Genomic DNA, 15320 nt, shown 5'->3' with positions numbered 1-15320 from the left:
CATTAACCTATATTGAGATGCTAGAAACTTAAAATAGTAGCAATTTCCTTTCCCGTGCAAAACGTTAAAAGCATCTGAAGGTATACTACTTAAGTGTTCAAAACATGTTCAATAAAAATGGAACATACTATTAGTAGATTACGTCAGTAGATTTGAACGGCTAAAACATATACAACACCATTATAAATATTTAAAAAATGATTTTTCTAATGGATCCGTCTGACAATTATGTAATTTTTTCTGTAAGATGTATAAGTTGATAAATATGTGATGATTTTCATTTTCCTACATTCAAGCTCATAATGGGGCCACAATCCAAAAATGTTTATCTAAGTTGAAGAACATAGCAAAAATAGGCAACATTAGCTATAAGAGGAAGACAACGAAACAACAGAAACACTGAAATGCAACAAAAACGAACGCCAATGCAACATACAAAGACATTAACTATTAGATAACAATTGCCATATTTCTGAATTGAAACAGGACATTTTAAGAAAAATGGTGGGTTGAACCTAGTTTTTTATGTAGCCATACACTGCGCTTTATGACAATGTTCAAAATACGCTAAAATGAGAAAATTACATGACAGGAATACAGTACAAATAAATGCAAGTACATGCAGGACAGATATGTACATAGATAAATAATAATAGTATATTTCGACATGTTAACAACAGAATAACAACGAATACATAAAAAAATAATTTACGACGGTACACAAAAACAGCATAATAAAATAGCGAAATGTTCGTCACACGGAGTATAAACGACATAAAAAGTGATATCACAGGTAAATTAAAAAAAAATGGATATACGTCGAGATTAGGTTTGTAATGGTGGTATTTTATGAATTTTATGACAATTTTAGCATATTAATATAGAATTGTGTTAGAAATTGCGTAATTGTATACTCAAACTCTGTAAGTTTTTCTTCTAAATTAAAATGTGTAACACAAATACATCCTGTGCATATAGTTGCTTTAACCTAAAATCATATAAATGAACTAGATGATTAATTATATTTACATTTCAATACGAATAGAAAATAAAAAAATAGAATTAATATTACAAACGACAAGACATAAAACAATATCCGATCAGAATTACAAATAAAACATCAGACATAAACATGTACAAATACCGAGACACGTTAATACCAATGATAAAAAATTAAGATTCTCTTCCTATAGTTTCTATCAGATCATAACAGAACGTGGAGCAGAAATGACACTATCTCTCAGGAAAAGATGGGCACTCGATATAATCATTTAAAAAAATCGTATGGTTTTGTATTTACTATACATAACATGAGATGTTTTTAGCACAGCTTGAATTAATTGATGATTGCTTCACGCCGTATCAGGCAAAAAAGGTTAGTAGCAATAAACAAAAGAACTATGTCAATTGGACATGCTTTGATACTATTTATGCACTTGAATTTTTACTTGATAACATTTTTGTTCGCTTTGGAGATTCCGTATATCGTCAAGTTATTGGAATTCCAATGGGGACTAACTGTGCACCACTGATTGCGGACCTGTTTTTGTATTGTTATGAGTTACAATTTATGACTAAAATTAGCAAAGACCCATCAAAACAACATTTGATACAAAAATTTAACAATACTTTTAGATATTTGGATGATATATTGGCTCTAAATAATGACGACTTCAGTATGTATACTAAAGAAATTTATCCTGTAGAACTTACTTTAAATAAAGCTAATGATAACAATGACCACTGCCCTTTCCTCGATCTTGATATCTATATCATAAACGGGAAGCTTAATACAAAAATTTATGATAAAAGAGATGATTTTTCATTTCCTATTGTTAATTATCCATTTTTAGATGGTGACGTTCCCTTGTCACCATCTTATGGTGTTTATATATCTCAACTTGTACGATTCGCTCGTGTATGTAACAATGTATTAGATTTTAGCGAGAGAAATTTATGTATTACTGAAAAATTATTACACCAGGGTTTTCGATATCACAAACTGGTCAAAACATTTACTAAATTTTATCACCGGTATAAGGAAATAATTCGTAAATATAACTCAACATGCAGACATCTTATACGTTCAGGTATTTCACATCCAAAATTTTATGGAAATATTCTTTATAAAGCACAAAAATGTCAGTATTCTCCTCAGAAACTAACAAAACCTTTAAATAGACTTATTAAAAGGGGATATAGTTACGATACTGTGGTCAGGTCATTAAAGATTGCATATTTTGGCTTTAACATTGATTCACTGATAGGGTCTTTGCATCGGAACTAAACACATTTATTTCTAAAAAAACAGTTGTTGGCATGACACGGGTTATGTTCTTCTCATATATTTTATGATAGTATGATACTAAACCCCTAACGGGAGGGATTGTACCTGATATTCATATGATGAAGACATAATCTTTCAATCAGTTTAATTGAGGTCTGGAGCTGGCATGTCAGTTAACTGCTAGTAGTCTGTTGTTATTTATGTATTATTGTCATTTTATTTATTTTCTTTTGTTACATCTTTTGACATCAGACTCGGACTTCTCTTGAACTGAATTTTAATGTGCGTATTGTTATTCTTTTACTTTTCTACATTGGCTAGAGGTATAGGGGGAGGGTTGAGATCTCATAAACATGTTTAACCCCGCCGCAATTTTGCGCCTGTCCCAAGTCAGGAGCCTCTGGCCTTTGTTAGTCTTGTATGATTTTAAATTTTAGTTTCTTGTGTATAATTCGGAGTTTAGTATGACGTCCATTATCACTGTACTATTATGCATATTTTAGGGGCCAGCTGAAGGACACCTACGGGTGCGGGAATTCTCGCTACATTGAAGACCCATTGGTTGCCTTCGGCTGTTGTTTGCTCTATGGTCGGGTGGTTGTCGCTTTGACATATTCACCATTTCCTTTCTCAATTTTATATCTCGACGAGTTAAGACAATGGATAAGGAGGCTCGCGGGTATAAGATTTTCAACAGAAAAGATTAACATTTATTTTTTATTACAAATTTTATTTATTACCTTTAGTAGTTGTTACTTTATCATATGGTGCAAAAATCATTCCAAAGAAATCAATTTGTGTTGGCCCCAGGTGACTTTTAAAATGTAGATATCATTGAAAAAGCTCCAAATTATCTCCCTTTGGTGCAAAAATGCAATGTTTGGCATTAAAATTTAAATATCTTTTTTAACTCATCGGTGACCTATGATTTTTATTGTTGTTTTCGAATAACCTGTACATAAACTAAATAATTTTAAAATTTAAGCGATTTCTGTAATTTTGTTCTTTTTTTATTTCGATATTACCGTTATTACGCCTATTAGTTCAACAGAAAAAAGGACATTAACAAAAATGTATGCTTCTTTCGAAGACAGATTGTGAGCGTAAATGAACGGTGACCCCATTTTTTTATTTTATTTTTCTATTTAGTATAAGATAAAGTTCATTTATAGAAAAATAAAGCGAAATCCTATATTAAATAAAAAAATTGATTGAGACCCGCGAGCCCCCTTGTGTTGGCATAAATCTTGAAAATCTATAACAACAAATCATAATTAGCTAATATAAGCAGCAAGACTTTGAGCAAACACTATCAATCAACTAAAAATGCAAAAAAAGAAAGACCTTTCGGCAGGGAAATTAAATATAAATACAGATGCACTGGAAAAGATATATACACATATATATATTTTACAGACATCTATACTAATACTCGTCAAATACTTAATATGAGATCTTGCCACTCATCACATACAAAGAGAAATATCCCCTTTGATCTGGCAAGATTTTTATGTAGATGATGTTCTTTCACTAAATAATTAAAAATTTGGTGACTATGTTTAACGCATCTATCCCAACGAACTAGAGATAAAGGATACAACAGATACAGTTAAGTCGGCTTCATATCTTGACTTACATCTAGAAATTGACAATGAGGGTCGATGAAATCAAAATTTTAAGACAAAAGAGATGATTTTAGCTTTCCAATTTTGAATTTTCATTTTTAAGTAGCAAAATTCCAGCAGCACCTGCATACGGTGTATATTTCTCCCAATTGATACGTTATTACCATGCTTGCATTTCCTATCATGATTTTTTTTATATGGGGCTGATGCTCACAAGAAAGCTATTAAACCAATAGTTCCAAATGGTGAAGTTGAAATCATCACTTCGTAAATTTTACGGACGCCATCACGAGTTGGTTGATCGTTTTGGAATAACCGTTTCACAAATGATATCGAATATGTTCATTACGTCGTAACTACAACCCCCTTCCTTTTCATGAATGTGACCTACCGTATTAGACTATTTACCGGATTTGTAATCACATAAGCAACACGACGGGTGCCAAATGTTGAGCAGGATATGTTTACCCTTCCGGAGCACCTAAGATCACCCCTAGTTTTTGATGGGGTTCGTGTTGTTTATTCTTTAGTTTTCTATGTTGTGTCATGTGTACTATTGTTTGTCTGTTTGTCTTTTTTTTCATTTTAACAATGGCGTTGTCAGTTTATTTTCGATTTATGAGATTGACTGTCTCTCTGGTATCTTTCGTCCCTCTTTTATGGACTAAAGACATAAACGAATCACTAATCGTAAAGACTAACAGAATTAGAGAACTATCTTTCGAAATGATATAATCAGATTTTCTTATTAATACAGAAATATCCGACAAATCAGCGTTGTCATAACAGAATTGGACGTTCATTATCCTCGGAACAACAATATTAATTAAACAATAATAGTTTTGCATCAATCTACATTGCTAAACGAGCTGATGTCGAATCAACAATAGTAAACAGCCGTAGACAACAGCCGAATAGGAAAGGCTGTTTGTCCAAGCTTGATTTTTATCTTAAGTGATAAAGTGTGGAGGTAAAAGAACCGCTTTAGAAAAAATCCGACAAATGTCGAAAAAGTGCACAAAAATATACCATGAACAATTGAAGAAAACCCAACACTTTATTATTCTTTATAATTAACATTTTCAAAAAGATATTGTTGTAAAACAAATATATAAACATAAATTTTACTAAATGATACTAGAAGGACTGATTCATACCTTGATGTCTTTCTCAATATTGACACAGACGGACGTCTTCACGCCAATATCTATGACAAACGGGACGATTTCAACTTTCCAATTATCAATTTCTCAGCAGTAACATAACCTCTGCCCCACGGTATGGTGTTTACATATCTCAGTTAATACGTTATGCTCGTGCATGTTCACACTAAACGGACTTCATATACAGGAGTGTGCTCCTAACATAGAAACTTCTCCAACATAGTTATGAGGAGGAAAGATTAAAAATCGCACTCCGTAAATTTTATGGACACCAACACGAATTGGTTGATCCATGTGTCTGTGTCTAAGGACATTTTTATCCCGTTTTATATTGTGATTTACCATTAACGGCGTCTGGTCTACCGAACATGACCTTTTTCCGAATATGACTGTTTTGCTGAGTGTGAAATCTTATTGCTAAAAGACGTGTCACGGTACTTGTTATCAAACATTCATGTATTTAGTTATTAATGTTTTATTTGTAATTCTGATCGGATACTGTTAAATGTCTTATCATTTGTAGTTGTAATTCTACCTTTTTTTTCTATTCGTATGTAAAGTAAAAATCATTAATCAGCAAGTTCATTTCTAAGATTTTAGTTTAAAGCAACTATATGTACACTATTTATTGTTTTACCGTTTAAATAAAAAAAAATACCAACATAGCTAGATTATACAATTAATTATCTTATGACTTACATAATTCTATATTAATATTCTTGTAACTGTTATAAAATACATCAGATGGCATAGTTACAAACCTGATCTTGAACCGTATCAATTTGTTTTTAGAAATTTACCTGTGACCTCACTTTTGTAGCGTTGACACAGCCCTGTTTTGTGTGCTGTTCTATGTTGTTTTACGGGCTCGTTTTTATTCTGTTTTTAGCATTTGGAAATGTACTATTGTATTGTTTATTTAGTCTTTCCACTTTTCTATGAAAAGACTTATTGTATTTGTTCTGATTATTATTATTATTAAAAAAATTTTTTTTCTTCCGTCAAATCTTGGTTTCGCAATATAGCGCTAAGATATTTGTTATGTAGTATCATACAGATTATGCGCTTTTTATTTTCATCCATTCTTAGCCGAACAATTTTCTCTGTAAGAGTTATCTCCCTATTCACTGTTTATTAAATGTGTGCATCTCCATCGTAACAAAAAAGATAACGACAAAATTCTTTTTCTTAATTGTTCGTTACATCCTCAGAAATATTTGGCTAATTTGGACCAAAGCGATTCGTTGAAATTTTATAATAGTTATCTACCTTTACCAATTCAATTTGTCGGTATGTTTTTTTAACTCATGAACAATTAACCGTATAACCCTGGAATGTTTTATTTGAGGCCCCTAGGTCCTTACTAAGAAAATGACACCAAAGTTCAAGTTCTCAATTTTGACTTTTATTTGTTTTGGCATTTTCTGCAACACTTTTAAAGATATATATAAAAGTATAAGTGCAAAATGTTTGCTGAATTGTAAAAAAGATATGTTATATTTGGTTTGAAACAATCTAATGGCATCTTATAGGAGTTAGTGCCCCTGAAATGTCTAATTATTAGTTTTATTGATTATAACTTCAACTTGGTTCATTATATAACAATTTGACCTTTAACAAAAGGTTGGGTGACATATGACCTTGAAAAACGACAACAGGAAGTGAACTTCAGGAAACCGGAAGTAGCCATTTTTGCATTTTTACATGGAAATAGTACGCGGAGTCCATGTATTTGGTAATTTCAAATAATTAACTTATCACAAAAGACTAGAAGTGACTTTCCATAAACCGGAAGTGACAAATTATCTCCTGGTTTTAAAGCAAAAATATAAAAAAACTATGTTTTGGAATCAGTGTAAAAGAAGCTATCATATGAGACCGGAAGTGACATTTACCTCACCAGAAGAAGCATATTATATCCCTTATTTCACTCAAAAGTATATAGAAATTATTTATTTATCTCATTTGTGTGAAGAAACGTATAATTGGGTGCCAATTTTAACTTTGAGTAAACCGGAACTAGCTTCTTTTCAATAACTTTGATATGGAAAGAATTTCAATTGTTCAGAGGTTTTTAATTTGTGTATTTCTCTGTCCTGAATTATCTTGTATTTATTTGTACACTATTCCTGTCATGTAATGGTGTCATTTTAGTGTTATATTTAACATTACCATAAAAGTGCAAGGTTTGGCTAAACAGAAAACCATGTTCAATCACCTATTTTTCTTAAAATGTCCTGTACATAGTCAGAAAAATGGCAGTTGTTATCTAATAGTTCGTTTATGTGTATGTTGCATTGTTGTTTGTCTTGTGTTCACTTCAGTATTTCTGTTGTTTCGTTGTTTTTCGCTGATAGTTGATGTTTTTTCTCTCGATTTTAGTTTGTAACCCGATTTTTGTTGTTGTCTCAATTGAATTATGACTTATGAACAGCGGCATACTACTGTTCTCTTTATTTATGATTCAGATTTTAATTGATTATTCTTGGCAGAAGAGAACTGAATGGAACATCTGTTTACTGTCAGATTGAAGTGTTAGGAAGGATCCATAGAAATGTTTAGGAAGGAAAAAAACTTTAAAAAACACGCGTCTGCAAGAAATCTCTAGTAAAGAAAATAGTTCAACGGTATTGATTTTCTAAACAGAAAGACGTATGTTAATCATGACCATTTGGTAATAAAGCTCATAACGTGTACATGTATAAGCATTTTACATCCCTGTCTCTCAAATATGTGAGTGTGGGCGTTCCTGATGAAGATGTTTTAAAGGTCCTTTTAGTCATACGGATCCCAACGTTTCTACGGATTAAGTCATCACTTAATAATTTCAAATATTTATGTTTGAGCGTTCCTTATATAAGTAGAATCAGATTAAATAAAGGCACAGTAGTATACCGCTGTTCGAAATTCATAAATCGATAGAGAAAAAACAAATCCGGGTTACAAACTAAAACTAAAGGAAACGCATCAAATTTCAGAGAACTACGACACAACAGAAACACAACATTAAAATGTAACACACACAGAAACGAACTATAATATAACAATGGCCATTTCCCTGATTTTGTACAGGGCATTTTAAAATAAAAATGGTTGGGTTGAACCTGGTTTTGTGGCATGTCAAACCTCCCTCTTCAATGGCAATGTTGATTATAACATTAAAATGACAATAGTACATGACAGGACTACAATACAAATAAAATGGAGAAAATATAGGACAGAGAAACAAATGAATTTAACCAATACGCATTGGACAAGATCATTATTATTATTTAGAATATAGAATAATTCATACTTTTGTGAACAGTAAATTTTATAAAATGACTATATAATAGATCTACATGATTAAACTGAAGTTGTGACTAGCTATAGAATAAAAACGGACACATCTACAGCCGTGTTAGCTGAAACCCAGTGTAACGCTCAAAATGACTTCACATTTGAATTAAAACACACATATGTTAACTGCATCAAAATACTAATATTATAAAAAAGATCAACCTAACTAAAACTCGGCAAAGGCACACAAATGGTAGAACGGAAGAAGTGTTAATATATCTTTGAGACAGGAAGTAAAAGACAAATTGCTTAATGCATCAAATTTAAAAGTGAATATTTTCTTCATTTTACTGTTAATGAATAGATTATATTCAGGAAATTATCAATACCAAAATTATCAATTGAAAGCTCTTCATATGTCTTTAGAAAAAATGAAGTGAAAGCGTAATTGTAATTGCCTCCTGTGTACTTGTTAATTGTAATGTAAGAAGCCATTTAATTCGAGAATTTCAATCCGAATAAAGAAGCCATATCAGAAGAAGGCAGATTGGTTTTGAAAGTCATGGCTTGAACCAGTAAAAATAAACTGTAAATAAATACGTTTCAAATTCTAATAGAAAACAAGAAGATGTAGTATGTATTCCAAATATTTTCCATCAGAGTCCAAATGCGTGCATGTAAGTAATTACATGTCACCGTTCGACTTTCAAAAATCTAATAAAACCAATACCATATAACCAGATGTAAACACGACAAGATGTGATACAATTCAAACGGAATTCCCAACGACATCATTTACAAAAGAAATACACGAAAAAAAATATAACTAACACGAAACAACGACAATCACTAGATAACATGCTCATGTTCTGGGATTGGCATCTACAGAATGTGACAGTCCTAACAGTGTTTGTAAGGTATTAATCATCATTCGATTCTCGGTCAGTAGTGTAATAGCACAACATAAGAATAAACTGTACAAATCAGTTGGAAATGACTCGACACCCAAACAACTAAAATAGAATCACAAGACAATGAACCGAGTTTTTAAAAGTACCCTTTATTACTGTTAGATCGTTCAAACCGTTTTCACAGATGATATCGGATATGATTCTTACGTTGTAACTATAATCCCCTTCCCTTTTCATGAATGTGACCTACCATATTAGACTATTTACCGGGTTCGTAATAACATGAGCAACACTACGGGTGCCACATGTGGAGCACGATATGCTTACCTTCCGGAACACCTGAGAACGCCCCCAGGTTTAGGTGGGGTTCATATTGCTTAATCTTAAGTTTCCTATGTTGTTTCATGTGTACTATTATTTGTCTGATTTTCTTTTTCATTTTTAGCTATGGCGTTGTCAGTTTTTATTCGATTTATGAGTTTGACTGTTCCTCTTGTATCTTTCGTCCCTCTGTTTTTAAGCATGTCCCTTTAGTCGAGCTGCTGTAGAAGTCTGTAAAAAAATCTAAAATGCCTTAATTCTTTTTGTCGACAATTTGTCTTAATTATATGTTATTTTGGTTAAGAATATGAAGTAAAATGAAATGGTAAGTAAAACTATTTTCATGAGTATAAAACTTTTGATTTGTTGTTCGTTTGTATGAATGCAGTAGCGTGTATTAAAATTATACATTGATGAACGCGACTGATACATGACGTCATTGACTTATTGATATTTTCGAGTATCAAGTGCTGTCCATGATCTTGAAGATATTAGGCAGTAAAATTAAAGTGAATATGTACAAATTGCCAATAATAAATCATGTTCTACCAGATACTTTTAAGTATCAAACATATTCAAGTAAAGGCGTTTTATACGATATAAGGAAAACATGACAAATTGCCATGCCTATATAAGTATATATAAGTAAATATTATCGACATCATGTAAGACTACTGTTAATTCATTATTTTTCATTGGATACCATTTTCATGGAGTTCATGGGTACAAGTGATCAAATTCATCAATTAATTTAGATGTTCGTCGAAGTAAATATGGACTGACGGCTTGTATGTAGACTTTTATAAAACCACGAAATCAGATTTCACGAAAGTACATTTTTTCCTTTATCCGCAAAATTTGGGTCCCACAAAGATAAATGAATTCACAATATCAGTTTTTAATTCTGTGAAGGAATACAGTTTAGTTATGCTTGGTTTAATTATAAAATCAATGTAAGATATGATAAAATCAACACCCAAAGATCTTGGTAAATCGTATCGGAATTTCGGATTTAAGGCTCTTCAACTTTGAATTTGATTTGGCCATCTGACTGTTTTAATTTAAGCGCCACTAATAAGTTTCATGTAGACGAACCGCGCATCTAGCTAAGGAAATAATGATAACTTATTATATCATAAACTTTACATAGATTATGATCCTTGAAATGTTAAACATCACTAAAGACACTTGAATATTGAACGTGTTCGGAAATATACACAACGTAAAAAGAATGCCCCTAAAAAAAGGAAAATATACAAAAGAGAGCGAAAAACGGTCCCTGTCATCGTCATTTATTAGTCTATAATTTTTCTGTGTGAAATGAAATATCCAAAATCTAGAAAAGTACAATAAATTCGGTTGATCTTATATTTATTAAATGTGATTGTCCCTGGCCGTTTTTCCGTTGTAAAATTACAGAATTTTGGATTATTTAGACCTAACGTATCCTTAATCAATAAAATTAAATTAAGAAGGATCTTTACTGAGTTTGACCATCAACTGTGATTAATAACTATACAGGAACAAGTCTGCAATTAAAGGGTCGCAATTGATGCCTATATGAATGCAAACAACCTCTCGATAAGCTTTGTTGATTTTTCATAGGACCGTTCAATTAAAAATTAAGATGGCAGGAACATGTAATGTAGAGAGTTGTATTTTGGTGGAGTTCAAATATGTGTGTTAACCCGCCATTTTTTTCTTTAAAAATGTCCTGTACCAAGTCAGGAATATGGCCATTGTTATATTATAGTTCGTTTCTGTTTGTGTTGCATTTTAACGTTGCGTCGTTTGTTTTCTCTTATTTTTTAGTGTAAATTCACATTGCGATAAGACGTGTCACAGTACTTGTCTATCCCAAATTCATGTATTTGGTTTTGATGTTATATTTGTTATTCTCGTGGGATTTTGTCTGTTGCTTGGTCCGTTTCTGTGTGTGTTACATTGTAGTGTTGTGTCGGTGTTTTCCTATTATATTTAATGCGTTTCCCTCAGTTTTAGTTTGTTAACCCGATTTTGTTTTTTGTTCATGGATTTATGAGTTTGAACATCGGTATACTACTGTTGCCTTTATTTATATCTATAAATATATTCAAAAACGAAAAGTTTAGTGTTACAAAAACACTTTATAAATGCCTTGTGTCCGGAGCGTTAATCTGAATTTACTTACATTAGGAACGCTCAAACATAACATTTTTTTGTAATCTAAAGCATTCATTATTTTGTTTCATATTTGCTGCAATCAATAACGTTTGTCAAATAGTCCAAGATACAAGCATTCATTTTCAAACGAAACTTCGAAGACAAACAAAGGAACACAATCCATTTTTTTTTTTACTTTACTTTATTAAGTTTCGAATTTATTAAGTAAGCATATACTTCATTTGCAATGGTTTATGGGAAAGTTTATACATTTCAGTTAAAATTTGAATTTATATATATTTGGGGAAATTTTTCTAATGTTAAGTATGCCCATATTGTATGTTACAAATGCATCATGAATGTCTTATAAATCCAATACGTAATTTGAATAAGGTTCTACAAATTAATGTGTCATGTTCGACTGTTCTCAAAGAAACTTCCCGTGCTGAAGATGGTCGTTTTAAATGTAATAACAATTGGCATTATCCTATACAGGAATTACTATTCTTAAATAAAAAGCTGTTTTTCTCTTACTTTTTTTAATTTTGTATATGCGCCAGACGCGCATTCCGTCAACTAAACACTCACCAGTGACGCTCGAATAAAATTAATTATTTTTTTGAAAACTCAATAAGAACTTGTATAAAAAAATGTCAGGTTAAAATACAATAACCTAAATAGATAAAAGAGATTCTTCATTTTAAGAATTATTTTATGGTTTCCATTTGCGACAATAAATCGTTCACTGATTGCAAGATAGAGTAAAGAAAAGTTAATAACCTAGCTCTATACACAATAAATGTCAAATATATCATATTAAGTTTACATGCTTAGAACAACATACAGATGGTTTGAAATCAGTCATATGGATACGAGGCTGTATATCCCCTACTTCCAATTACTATAATTATGAAGGGACACAAATAAAATAAAAACACATGATAAGAACTTGGAAAAGATCCGATAACGTCTGGAGCTTGAACAACGATATACCGAGACTGCGAAAATAGAAACACAATGAACATCCGTGTCTTTGGGAATTTAAAAAAAAAACCATGAAATATAGCAATGTCATTTTGTTGGTTGCGACAACTAGTTCTAATATTTAAAAAAGTAATACGCCCTAAAAGTATATTGTGTTTGTTCAGTCAATATTAAAGTAGAGAGAGTTGAGTATGGTGGACGCCTGTAGACCTTTATTGTGTCTAAACTGTGTTTGATAGTTGTCTATGAACAATAGTGTGCAAAAATGCACACCATTTTCCTTCGACCTTCGTCGAATTATCGGTATTTCAACGACATTTTTTGTTTTATATTAAGTGGACAGCTATCAAAAAAAAAATAGATAATATTGTATAAATTTCGAGCGGCTTAAGCGCGTTTTATGATGTACATTCACAAGGACCGCACAAATCCAACATTTGAAAGCCAGTGATGTACAAATACGTCGAAACGCTTAAGATCCAAAACACCTCAAACGTACCCACAATTACTCAAGGTACAATGTTTGTACCTGCGAAATTGTACAAACCAACAAAAAAAGGGCAGAATAGAACGTTAGTAAACTAGAGTAGAATTGCCGTTTGATAAAACGTGTGATTCTTGCAAGGTTATTATTCATTTGAATTAAACCATTTTCATTTAATTTATGTATTTTGTCAATTCTAGTTTGTATGTAATTTGTCAATACATTGCAAAGCAGTACGATGAAACGGAAGTTTTTGATATGGGATGCATATCATTGATAAAAAGTATGCAGACACAATAACAGATTCGAATGAACAAAAGCGACGGGATAGGAGCTTTTAAACACCAAGGCGTACGTCATTTCTTCACCCCCTCCCCCCAAAAAGAAGTCAAATAAAAATCAAGGTAAAAAAGAATGAAACTGATAAAATACGAATAAGGACATATAATTGCAGATGTTAAGACGAAATATATGAATAAGAAATACAAAAAAAGTTGAATGTTAGAAATCTACAAAAATGTCACCAACAAAAACAAAAGAGACAGTCAGCAAACAAAAAAAAACCACACAAACGCATAATTTCAGTTTTAAATATCATTAAGACGGGCAGGTATAAGTTATCTTTCTTTTGGCAGTTTGTCCTTTTTAAGAGAAAAATTTCGAAAACGATTAAGAAATATTATTTTGTAAACGTATTGTTAGACTCCCATTGTTATCCTTCTTTATACTACTCCTATCTACTCCCTCCGTAAATATTCTTGCAGTTAACTCTCATCATTTCATTTCCAACAAACTGGGTTGAAGATTGACAATTCTTCACATCTTTAATGAAATGAGAAAAATATCTGAAGTAGTTGTATTTGCTTTCTTAAAGAGAAAATCCTATCAATAATAATAAAAAAAAGAACCAACAAAAAAGAACCAACAAAGTTTTATGACAAATGCATAACATTATTTTTTCTTAATGTTTTCAAATGCAGTCTTCTAATGTAGCCTATCAAATACCTTTTTCAATAAGACAAATAAAAATAAAAACTAACAACAAAGTTTTAAGACAAATGCATTGAAGTAATTTTTCTAAATATTTGCAAATGCAGTCTTGTGATGGAGTCCTTTCCTATGATTCTTGTTTCTTTTTAAAAAAATAGTTGAAAACATTGATAACTGTTTCATATAATTGTATTTCTATTGGGCAACATATATTTTGATAGACAGAGCTTATCTACATAAGAGACTCCGTATCTCCCTTTTAAACCGATGGAAATTCAGTGTAAAATGACAATAGATATAGGAAGATGTGGTACGTGTGCCAATGAGACAACTCTCCATCCAAATAACAATTTATAAAAGTAAACCATAGGTCAATGTACGGCTATCAACACGGGGCCTTGGCTCACACCGAACAACAAGCTATATAGGGCTATAAAGTCTAATAAGTATTTTAAAACAATTAGTGAAAAAGGAAGCTAAATATTAATGCTGCAGTCTAATTTCCTAAGCTATTTAAGTTGCCGATGGTATCACCAGCCAAACGACGGTACATGTACTTCGAAACATGCATACAGATACGGATATTGGTATTTTAAAAAATTAAGTTATTAAACTTTAAACTTTAAATCAAGGAATATATTTCTCCTATGCATAGATCTGATTAATTTTTAGATTTGGCAATACTCCCTGTCAGTTTTGGTTTATGAACTCTTCTTTTTTTCAGAGGTTTTGGATTTTCAAATATTTAAGCCTCGAGCATCTCTGAAGAGAGAGTGGTTATCGAAATGCGATTCTTGTGTAGAAAAACTGGTACCGTTAATGTTATTATTATTCGAATGTGAGACTTTAATTAAACATTTTCCCTGTTTGATAAATGAAAATAACTGTATAACTATATTTATTGTTTTAACGTAGCTATCAGAAGACACTTATTTTATGATTTTATACTATCCAAGTCTATTCCATTTTATGCCAAGGGCTTTAAAAAGGAGTAGGTTTGTTAAGGGCCGATTTTGGCCTCAAACTTCAGGTTCATTTGATGAATTAGATGTTTGACACTTTTTAAACACTAAAGTGTCTACTTCAGTCGATTCACTTAGTTAATATGAAAGATTTGATCTGATTTAGTCATTA

The sequence above is a fragment of the Mytilus edulis genome, chromosome 9 (genome assembly GCF_963676685.1).
Source record: "Mytilus edulis chromosome 9, xbMytEdul2.2, whole genome shotgun sequence".
NCBI lineage: Eukaryota > Metazoa > Mollusca > Bivalvia > Mytilida > Mytilidae > Mytilus > Mytilus edulis.
This window is presented reverse-complemented; position numbering follows the sequence as displayed.